The 12,611-nt window shown below is 37.9% G+C and overlaps 1 protein-coding gene across 2 annotated transcripts in view; it reads right to left on the minus strand.

Moving 5' to 3' along the window:
* TENM2 (teneurin transmembrane protein 2) overlaps positions 1-12,611 on the minus strand; it is a 1,161,672-nt gene that overhangs the window by 810,944 nt on the left and 338,117 nt on the right. The window lies entirely within an intron of this gene.

Genomic DNA, 12,611 nt, shown 5'->3' on the forward strand with positions numbered 1-12,611 from the left:
CTACCTTTTGTTGCAGTATCATGAATTGGCAACTGAGTTTTTATTAAAATCCTTACCGGTCCATCTTGATAAAATTGAGCACCATTCTCAGATGTTAGAACTCTGATTATTTGTACTACAGATTTAAAAAAAAAAACTCTGAAAAATACAAGTACCCTCAAATACACATTTTTGTCATAAAGAATTAGCTGCTCAATATGTTAAAATTATAATATTGTCTTCCAGTATAAACATTATTTCTTTCAATACAGCAAATATTTTGTAAGATGTTTTCATACATATGAGAAAAGAGATGGCATAATTTTTTTAATATGAAAGAAAATTAACTTATTACATAAGCTAGTATCAGAAAACTGTTAGCCATCCAATACTAACACAATCACCAAAATAAAAAAAAAGAGACAGGCCACATATATATATTTATTTGTGTGTATATATAATAATAACAATAAGAGTACTGAGAAATGAGAAAAGAGAAATGCTACATGTATGTATGTATACATACACACAAATAACAGTAATAATTTTTGAGTAACATACAATTTCTATTAAGATCCATAACCAGTTCACTTTCAGACTAGGAAGGATTACAAGGCAGAATGCAAAGGGGCCTTGGGGTCAGACTAAAATAAGTTCAAATTCTGCAGCTTCTTAGCTCTGGGACCTTGGATAAATTTCTTGGCCTCTCTGAATCTCAATTTCCTCATTTATAAAATAAAAATAATATTCACTATATTAAAACATACAGACTCTAGCTCACATCAGAAGAAAGTAAGCCTAGATCCATTAGGTGACGTGTATAAACCATTATAATATGAGGTTGAAATTAAACTAGTTGTTGCCTGGAGCTGAAGGCGGGAGCAAAGAGCATGAGTAATCTTTTTGGGGTGACAGAATGTTCTAAAATTGGATCATGGTGGGGGTGCAACAACTGGGAAATTTACTAAAATTCATTCAATTGTACACTTGAAGTGGGGGAATTTTATGATTTGTAAATTATACCTCAATAAAGCTGTTAAAAATTAAACCAGTTGCATGTAAGTATTTTTCTGTATGTAGGTGAAAACTGCACCTGTCAAAACCAGAAAACAACAACAGGGTCAACACTGACGATTTCTAAAACGTGGAACAAGCCAGTTGAAGGTAATCTACTTGTCTGGTATCACGAATTGAAAGGAAGTGGGAAATCTGACGATGCCAAAAAGGCAGTATTATTGTAACGGCATGACTTTCATTTTGATTCCATCACCAATTTTAGTGGCTAAAGTATTCCTAGAATAATAGTTACTCATTAACGTTGCTTTGAAAATCACGAAGGCACAAGTCCCCTGGGATTAAAACACTCCATGTTAACCATTAGGGTAAAAAGAATAGCCTCTCTAAGAATAAATCTATACCAGAATACTTTTCCATCTCGAGGTTTTTTAATCCTCCAGACTGAAATAGTTTGATTAAACAGGCTGCACAGGGATCATGTATTCTGTCTCCGTCCAGGAAGAAACAGCTGTCAGTCACCTCGCTGTCCTCCTCCCACAGTCCCTGGAGGACAACCTAAGCAAGCTGTCGCCAGGATAAGCGTCCCTCTGAGAATTGCCGGCTAGTCATGGCCTGCAGCTAAAACCAGCCATTCTCCTCACTCAGTCTATTAGCCCTTTGACTTCCTTCCTTCATGCACAAATATAAATATAATGCTTAAGTGAATGATTACTACTGTCCCAAAAGAAATTTCAATTAAACACTTGGAATCCTTAGGAATGGTACCTAGGGGGATTCCCAAACAGAGCCGCAATTCATTATGTATTATAATATGAAGTCTGGCCTCGGATTGTAAATCTGTTTTCTCTTTTAATGTTAGCTGGGGCTTTCAAAGAACTGCCTCCCATATGATTTGAACAATTCTTTCCCAGACTCTAAGCAGGCCCCGTATAATGGAGATGTTCCTGAACGACAAGGCTTCTGGTCCAGTTTAAAAACAGATGTGAACACTCCCTTGCCTGTTACCAGAGTTCTGGATGCGATCACCTTTCCTCTCTTCTCAAAGGGAGGGGAGGGCACTAGGGAACGTTTGGTGGTTGCCACTGCAGATTCTTTCCTGTAGTGCTCGGTGTTTCAATCCACCACAGTCCCGTGACGTTACCTGCGTGAAAGCTAATGACCAGGATTCAATCTCCTCGAAGTGAAGTATTAATATTAATACCTGGTCTAATTTAATTCTCTGTTTTTAGCATGTACAACACTGCTGGGTATATAGATACAAGGTTTTTCATAAACAAATGTAAATGGATTGATACAGGGAAGGGAGGGAGGCAGGGAAGGAGGGATTTAGACAGAGATAAAAGAATTTATTTTAACTTTTCTTTGTACCCCATTAGATTGTCCGTTGTGCTCTCCCCATTGCAACTCCAGCACCTAGTACAGTAGCCGCATCATAATAGCTGATAAATACATTATTTTGAAAGCCATTTCCTCAGTAACAAAAACTAACATATTTCCTATGCGTATGAAAAGATTTCCCAGTGTAAATTAAATTTATTGATAAGAACCTGTCGGTAGACAATTCTCTAGGGGTCTCTGTGTTTCTGCACATCTTGCAAACAGAAGCACTGACTGCCTTTGTTCTAGACTATCTTTTCATAGATGTTTGCATAGCAAACAGGCTTAGAAGATAGAGATAGTGCCTTCTACTACAGCAAAGAACTGGTTTTATTACAGTGGATGATAAAGATAATATCTCCTCCTAGAGCAGAGGAGTAGGCGTCCTTACTACCCATTATAAAAGATTCCATCTCCCTGCACTTAGGGCTCTTTGGTAATTCCCCCCACTACACATGCAGGCATAATCTGGCCGTCCTCATGGTTTTCTATAAAAACTGGGGTTTGGAGAACTGGCACAAATGCTGATATTCTGCCTATATCTATTGTTGGAAGTAAAAAACTTTCCTTTGCCTCTGACTCAGGAGTCTCATGACTTCTGTCAGCATCCATGAAACTGTCTCAGACTTGTTAGCTTATAAGTAGGATAAAATCTCAGAACCTTCACAGTTCTTGGCAGAAACTACAACAATTTATCATTGAAAATCAGAGTAAGAAATGATCTCAGAGACCTCCATTTTGCCCATTTTCCAATCTGTGGCATGAGAGCAAATGTTAATGTCCCAAAAAGTCTAACAGAAAACATTTGCACATTTCAAACAGATTTCATGGAGAAATCATAGGTTTATTAACAAAAATAACTAAGCAGACTAAATAAAGTAGCTTATTACTTTCCTTGCTCTCATCTGGAATTAAAGCAACTCCATGTGTGAACATAAGCTATCTTACGCTGATAAGAAATTCTGGTTGACAGTTACATTTACCTACCATTGATAACTTAAAATGAGAAAATTAACTAAGCATAATTTAATAAATGCATTTTGTTTGATAGTCATTTTCAAAGCATTTGATTCAAGAAAGGAAAAAAGAAAATGAGAACCTTTCCTTTAGTCCAACATCCTCTTTTAACCAAAAGATGAAAACAGTTCGTCCTCAAATGACTTCAAGGTAACTTGGCTATTTGGCATGTTTGGGTAGAGAACCATTGACAAATAGGCCAGGTCGTTCTGTCTCACCCCTTGGGAAGATGTCACAAAACAGGTCCGTAGGCCACATTTTCTACTGCATTATTCTAGCAGAATTTATTTAAGAACCAGATATTTAGTAAAACTCACGGTTATGCTTTCCTTTTACTGATTACTTGTTTTTTGCTCTGTGTTATTCAGTTGAATTAAATGATCAGAGCTAATCAGATTATATTCAGGGATAAGAAGAAAAATCTTTCTTCTCAAAAAAAATAAAAGAAAAATTCACCAGGGTCAGCGGGTTACCAAATAACACTCCCTCCTATATTGAGATTCTATGATTCATCCTCTTTTCATTTGTCCAAATATAGTTCTTAAAGAAATCAGGAATATTTTTTCCTTTCCAGTAGTGGGACCTTTGTCAGTTACTTAAAATAGTATTAATAAAAAATTTTAAATGCCACTAAAAAACCTTATTTTTACCAAAGTGATGTCTGTATTAATCTCTCTCTTCAAGCATTCATTCTTCCACAAATGAAGCACTTTGGACACTTCAGCAAAGGAAAAAAACATAATTTAAATAAAATCCTCTCTTTTTGATACCAATTTTCTTTCTGTCATCCCTGTATGGTCATGGCCCCCCAAACTCAACACATTTGATGCATAAATGATAAATGATTAAAGGTGAGTTTAACACATTTTTGATGACACTTTTGTCTCTAATGAAAGCTAAATGCTCCCTCAGGCCCAGCCGTGGACACTTAACAGCCACTAAAACTGGGATGGAGGGAGGGCCGAGAGATCTGCCTTCCTCATGCAGTAGTGATGTGAAGCTTGCTCAGTGCACTGCACACTGCAAGTTCTCTGCCTCCTCAGCTTTCGTGGGCTCACCTTCTGGGGTTCTTAGTGTTGCCTGTTTCGAATAACTGACTCCAAAGCCAAGAGAAACAACTCAGACTAGGCAAACTGAGGAGGAAGGGATTGGGTCTTTACATCCCCTATAAAATTCTGATCAACAATGCAGCAGGAAGAGGTTGAAGAAAACAGAGATTCTCTCTCCACCTCCACAGAAAACTGTATTTTCTTTCTTTCTGTCTCTCTGCGCACGTATTTCAGGGCCTGGAATACCAGGAGGACAAAGGAGACTTGTGACGGGGTGATGGTGGAAACTCAAAATGGGCATTTGGTACCCACCTTTCACATTCATATAAAGGGGTCACCAGGGGGCTGCCACAGTTTTCTCTGCCAGCTCTAGGAGGTGAGGAATGCTGCTCCAAGGAATTAAAGAACAGTTATGACATCTCAATCTCCTTTAAGTTTCTGGTGTGCCCTAACTTCCATGAGGTCTTTCTCTGTCACCAATCCCAAGAATCAGAAAGAGGGAATGGTAATAAGAAACTGAGTCATGAGATCCAAAGTTCCTGGCTGATTGCTAGAAAGGGTAAAGGCAACACACCCATACTGAAGGCTTTCTTCAGGGAAACTTTATTTTCATTTTTAGTATTATTCAAAGGGATGTATTCTTGGTGAGTCATCAAAAGCAGCCTAGTTAGCTGTATGGTTTTTTTCTCCCCTTAAATAAGTTAATTTCTCCCTAGTACATTTGGTTCTAAGCAGAGATGGGTTCCTTTCAAAATTTCTTGGTTCTAGTCAGTGAATATAGGTAAAAATAGCAAATGCAATTCAGATGGTCATGTCTTTGACCACCAAAATGCTTTACTGAATCAAAGTTTTATCTCTCTGTTTGTAATTAATATATATATATTATATATATATATATAACTTATATATAAATTCTTGAAGGAGTATAAAATTTTTCTAGTCTGGGTGGACTCTCTCATCTCAGGACACTTGAAATCTGCCCCTGTTTGGCAGCTAGATAAATGAATAAGCTTAGGCAAGTCAATTTATTCTACATTAAGATAATCCAGTTGAAGGAGATAGTTTTTAAGACTTCTTCTAGCTCTAAAATTAATATATTTCACGATGAAGGTAATTTTTTCAATATAATAATTATAGTTTGTCCAGTGAAATTGCCCATCCCATGCCTACTGCCTTTCACTGTGATATGACGTTTCTCAGACAGAGCTGCCAAAAGGTAGGTCATCATAACTTAGCGTTTCAAGAAAAGAAACCAAAATATAATTGCCTCAGAACAAGTAATTTAATTAATAATAATCTTAAATTAAGGGACAAATTTCTTTTGTTAATTCATTTTTTAAAATACAGTACAAGCATTTAGTTATCAGTACCAGTTTGATTTCTGATATTTTCCTCACGCCTGGGTAGACCACGGAAGAAAGCTATGTTCTCTTGAACTAAAACAAAAGCATGGCCTATTTAATACAGTCAAGTGAGTCTGATTTTAGAGGTGCTGGTAGGTAAAGCAAAACATCCAGAAGCAAAACCTAAAGTTTATAAATGGGAATAAAACAAAATATTCCTTTCTCCATGTTGCATAGGAGAAATATCAAGTGCTCAAAGGCAAGCCAATATTAAAGCTAAATGGAACAGAAAATGGGAAACATCACATCAAAATTGGTCTAAGTGGAGCACATCTCTCACCCAGATCTGGGTTTCTATTAACAATATAATTCTCAAAAAGAACAACAACAACAAAAAAAAAAACAAAAGAACCAGGGCCCTTTGGAGAAATGGCTGATTATTCGAGGGCTGGGGATGAGATATATAGGAGGTGAGCCTGGTGCATCTTAAAGTGCCAAGAAGGAAGAAAGTGCTAAAAAAAAATAAAATAAAAAAAAAAAAAGCAAAACAAAACAAACCCACAACAATGGGTATATATATATATACATATATATATCAAAGTGAAAGAGTTCCCAGTGGCTAAACTAGAAACTGTTCGGCAACAAAATAAATAAAATAGCATTGGCTTAGAACCCAAAATATAGAATAAATATCCATGAGTCTATACTGATATAAATAAATAATTGAATATATAAATAAATGGGGGAGAAGAACAACTCTCCAACATGGAAGAATTCCAAATCATTCTGTAGATACTGTGCCTTCCTTGAGGTGGAATATAACTCCTCACTCCTTAGTGTGAGTTGCATATAATGACTTTCTTCTAAAAAATGCACCATAGACCGGGTGCAGTGGCTCATGCCTAAAATCCTAGTACTCTGGGAGGCTGAGGCAGGAGGACTGCTTGAGGTCAGGAGTTCAAGACCAGCCTGAACAAGAGGAAGACCTCCTCATCTCTACTAAAAGTAGAAAAAATTAGCCGGGCATGGTGGCGTATGTCTGTAGTCACAGCTACTTAGGAGGCTGAGGCAGGAGAATTTCTTGAGCCCAGGAATTTAAGACAGAGGGAGGCTCTGTCTGAAAAAATAAATAGAAATAAATTAGTTAATTAAAAATGGATTATGGAAAAAGAAGATAGGAAGAGTAACTTTACAGTGCAGAAATCTGAAAAACACTGTCTCAGTCAGATGACCAGTGCTAATATTAAAAGTGATAAGTCATATTGATAGAATGTACCCTTGATATGACCTTTGTAGATCTCCTCTCCCAAACCCATTACTCTACTCTGATCAAGAGAAAAGTATCAGGCAAATCTCAGCTGTGGGACATTCCAGAAAATACCCCATCAGTACTCCTCAAAACTGCCAAGGTCATCAAAAAACAAAGAAAGCTTGAGAAACTGTCCCAACAAAGAGGAGCCTGAGGAGACTTCAATACTAAATGTGATATAGTATCCTGGATGGGATTCTGGAACAGAAAAAGGACATTAGGGAAAAACAGGAATTCTGAATAAAGCATGAGCTTTCGTTAATAATAACGTATCCTTATTTGTTCATTAATTGTGATACCATACCTTTGCGAGATGTTAATAACATGAAAAATTGGGTGCAGGATATACAGGAACTCTCTGTACTATCTTTGCAATAATTCTCTATCTCTTAAGCTTTTTGAAATTTAAATGTGTTCTAAAATAAAAACTTTATTGTAAAAATGCAATCCAAATGTCTTCAACAACCTCACTCCATTCAGAGAGAAAAAAGTGATAGAAAGGGAAAAATAATCAGTATTTAGGGAGACAAATTGGGGAAATTATTCGGTGAGATACAAATTTTGTTTTTTTTTCTTTCCTCACCCACAGCTAAACTGACCAAATAACGTCCCAACTGTTACTTTGTCCCAGGAATGAGAGCCATCCTTCATTGGGAATAAGAGATCTACCCATAATTATGTATGATTATAATTTGAAAAATATATATATATAAATAAAAATGTCAAATGAATAAACCAGGAGAAAAAGAAATCCACAATCTCATCTTCAACAATAACACACAGACATTTAAGAGAGAAGTTTTTTTTTCAATCATCTCAAATGTGAAGTACTTCATAAAAAGTCATGCACCGACTCCAAATGAATCATTAGCCACATATAAAAACCAGCTAACTGAAATACTCACAGAAAAATGAAGAAATAATCAGAAAAAAATAAAAAGAAAAAAGAGTGAAATTTGTTCTTTACCAAAATAGCTAGATAATTCAGTTTAAATATAAAATAAGTAAACAAATCTGTTGATGAACTTTGACTGACTTTCTCACCAGATAGCCTGGCATTTGGGGGGAAAAAAAAACTAAAAAAATCCATCCGCAGAAAGAAAAGGAAGAAAATTTATCTTTAGTACAAACCAATGACTAATAGCTTGGTGTTGAGCTAAAAATAAAATAAAATAAAATCCCCTTTTCTAATTTTAATCACACAATTAAACTAGAACAACTCACAGGGAGCCAGGCATGACCTGTTTTTGAAGAAATGGTGGCACACCTATCACTTAATCTAAAGTTAGACCCAAACAGGAATAGCAAGGACCTGGGAAAGAACACTGACAACATCTTCGGGGATGGCCTCGCGTGAAATAAGAATCTGTAGTGCGTCAGCAGAGCTGCCTCCACTCCGCAGATGGAGAGGGCAGAGAGGATATATGAGAAGTGACAACTGAGCAAGCTCCCATTTCTACTCCATTTTTTTTAGAATCCTGGTGAAATAACTAAAAAAACAAATAAACAAAAACCAAAAACCTAAACATGAATATTTTAGGGTATAAATCTTGACTCTACTAACAATTTTTAGAGCACATATGTAATATTTTGTTTATATAATTAATATGATTTATGTTATTATAGCACCCATCCCATTTTTATATGCACCAAATAACTTTGATAGTGTCATTTCCAAATTTCATATTCAATCAACCTTTATAAAAATATATTATTACATCTCCCCAAAATGTATATGCCGAAGTCCTGAACCCTCATACAACTATAGTGGAGATAGGGCCTTTAAGGAGGTGATTAAGGTCCCATTTGAGAGTAAAGCCCTGATCCAATAGAACTGGTACACCAGACCTCTCTGTTATTTGAGGACACAGCAAGAAAGGGGCCAATTTCATGTCAGGGAGACCAGAACTCAATCACGCTGGCACCCTGATCTTGTACTTTCAGCCTCTGGGACAGTTAGAAAATAAATTCCTGTTGTTTAAGCCATCCAGTCTATGGTATTTTGTTTTGGCAGCCTCAGCTGACAAACAGATTTTAGTACTAAGAAGTGGAGTGTTGTCTTAACAAATACCTAAACATGTGGAAGCAACTTTGGAACAACATAATAGGTACAGGCTGGAACAGTTTTGAGGTGCGTGCGAGAACCGTGGTTGTTAGGGACAATACTGATGAGGTCGCAGGTGGAAATAGTAGAAACTGGAGGAAAGGTGTCCGTGTTATAAAGTAGCAAAGAACTCTGCTGAACTGTGTTCTAGTGTTCTGTGGAAGGTAGAAATTGTAAGGGATGAAACTGGATGTTTTGCTAAGAAGATTTCTATGCAAACTGTTAAAGGAATGTAACTTAGTATGTTTCGTGTTGCTATAACAAAATACCTGAGACTGGGTAATTTATAAAGGACAGAAATTTATTTCTCGCAGTTCTGGTTGCTGGGAAGTCCAAAATCAAAGTGTTGGCTTTTAATGTCTGGTGAGAGTCTCTCTGCTCCTAAGACGGATCCTCTAGAGGGGAGGAACGTTGAGTCCTCACATGATGGAAAGAGAAAGGGACAAAAAAGGAGATAAACTCCCTTTGTCAAGCTCTTTTATAATGGCACTACTACCTTCATGAAGGCAAAGCCCTAATGATGTAAACACCTCCTAAAAGGCCCCACCTGTCAACACTGTTGCACTGGGGATTAAGTTTCCAACACAAGAATCTGGGAGTCACAAGCAGACCATAGTGGAATGGCTCGGGTCCTCCTGTTTATAGTAAAATGAAAAAGGAGAAAAATGAATTGAATGTGGAATTTTTAAGCATAATAAAATCAGAATTTGAAGATTTGGAAAATTCTTAGACTACCCACATTGCCAAAAATGAGAAAGCTTGTTGTCTTTGGGGGTGGCTGAACAAGCATTTATTTCAGAGTCCCCAACCTTTTTGGCACCAGTGACTGGTTTCATGGAACACAGTTTTTGCATGGACGGGGAATGGGGTAGTGGGTGAGGGGTTGGGGGGGTTGGACAGGGGATAGTTTTGGGATGATTCAAGCACATTACGTTTATTGTGCACTTTATTTCTATTATTATTACATTGTAATATATAATGAAATAATTATATAACTCACCATAATGCAGAATCAGTGGGAGCCCTGAGCTTGTTTTCCTGCAACTAGACAGTCCCATCTAGGGGTGATGGGAGACATTGACACACAAAGTGTGTTGCTTATGCGCAGTCTACTGAGTAATCTTGTTTTGGCTGCTGTCACTGCAGAAAAACCCTGCTTCACAAAGATAGGATGTTGGAAATGGCAGAAGGCTTTTCAGAACTTTTGTGGCAATCTCAGGATATTCTGCCTTGACTTTAATCCAGAACATATGGAGATTTGAAGTTTTCTCAAACACACTTTTGAGCCCACCATCATCTGTGATCTCAAGTAGTTGATCCTCTTCTAGCACAGACAAAGTTGAGTCACCTGACTTAATCACAAATGGGTCTTGGATCCATTCCTTCCCAGTTCAGGGGTCTTTTGTGGTTATGAAGTAATGCTCAAACTCTTTTGAAAACTGAGATAGATGATCATGCACCAGCTGGGAGAAAGAAGGCCGTAGCTCAGTCGCTTTCAAAATCTGCTAATGTTTGTAACATGTCAAAAATCCCAATGTTCACTCATTGCTCCCATAATTCCAGTTTGGCCTTGAATGCAGTCACTTTATCTCCCGATTTGACCACAGTTGTTGTTCTCCCCTGAAGTGACTGATTGAGTTCGCTGAGCAGGATGAATACGTCACACAAGTAAGCAAGTTTTGTGACCCATTCTGTGTCACTGAAATGTGCTGCCAGTGATGATTGTTTCCTGAAAGAAATCTGTGAAGTGGCTCACATAACTCGAAAACTCTGGCCAATGATCTACCTTTGGAAAGCCATCCTACTTCGGTGTATAAGAGAAGACATGTGTACTCTGCGTGCATCTCCTCACAGAACTGCATGAACAGACATGAGTTAAGGGCATGTACTTTGATGTGGTTGATAATTTTAATCACATTCTGCAAAACGTTGTTTAGTTTAGGTGACAGTTTCCGGCTAGCCAGCATTTCTCTATGGATGACACAGAGCATAGACTCACATTCAGAAGCGACCTCCTGATCCAAGTAGTGAAACCAGAAAGCTGTCTAGTCGTGGCAACTGGCTCCATCCATGGACATACTGACACAAAATGACCAATTCAGTTTTCCTGATACGTAATCATTCAAAGACTTGAATAGTTCTACAGCTGTGGTGTTGGTTGGCAACAAAAATGTACACAACATATCCTCATGTGGATCCTCCTGAAAAATATGTCCCACAAAAACAAGCACTGTTACCTTGTTGTCAACATCAGTAGACTCTCAACCTGGATTGTGAACCACGTTGTCTCATTAATCCTCTCTAACAGTTGTGCCTCAATATCCTCTGCTATTTCATCAATTCATCTAGTTACAGGGCTAGCCGAAAGAGGAACACGTGCCACCTTTTGAACTGCAGCCTCTCTTAAAAGTTCACGGCAAATGTCCTTAGCCGCAGGACATTTCCTTTCACCAATAGTAAAGGGCTTCTTAGCTTTAGCAATGTGGTTAGCCACTAAGAGTGATGCTCTCAGTGCAGGTACTTTTGATGAAATGGTGGCCTTCAATAATTGCTTTTGTTTTTCATGTTCACATTTTGTTCTTTTGAAGAACTCCAAAGGCTTACATTTTAATATATCGTGCTTGGTCTCCATGTGCTGAAGCAGTCTTGAAGGTTTCATGGCTTTATTGGATAGCTGGTCGCCACATATTACACAAAGCGGGCTTGGATAATGCGAACCACCTGTTGCAATCAACCTGTAATTTAAGTAGGACTCTTGGTATTCTCTTTTAAATGCAGCTTTCATTTTGTTGGCAGTCTTAGAGTCTTCTGCTGTCTCATCATTAGGTCTTTCCCCCTTTTCAAAGAAGCTCTCCAGTGATTTTTTTTTTTTCTCATTTTCACTACAGTTAGCTTGTGGGCTTACCAAAACTATGCCTGAGACAAGTGCACAGTGTGGGAAAGAGGCGCGGATGGAAGTGATAAATAAAATAATGGGTGGGCCACATGTGGACTAAACTAACTGTTGGATTCTGACTTAAAGCCTGCTACCAGTCACAGCTGTACAATTGAAGTGCATCAACTCACTTGCCACCATAAAGCCTACCACCAGATGCAACTTAATTGTCACTTGCCATTCACTGATAGGGTTTTGATATGAATCTGTAAGCAACTGATTTATCATGGTCTCTGTGCAGTCAAACCTCTCTGCTAATGATAACCTGTATTTGCAGCTGCTCCCCAGCACTAGCATCACCACCTCAGCTCCACCTCAGATCATCAGGCATCAGATTCTCATAAGGAGTTGCAACCTAGATCCCTCGCAGCAGGGATCACAGTAGGGTTTGAGCTCCTATGAGAATTTAATGCTTCCCTGATCTGACAGGAGCAGAGCTTAGGCAGTGATGCAAGTGATGGGGAGCAGCTGTAAATACAGA

This window comes from Lemur catta, chromosome 5 (assembly GCF_020740605.2).
Source record: "Lemur catta isolate mLemCat1 chromosome 5, mLemCat1.pri, whole genome shotgun sequence".
Lineage (NCBI taxonomy): Eukaryota > Metazoa > Chordata > Mammalia > Primates > Lemuridae > Lemur > Lemur catta.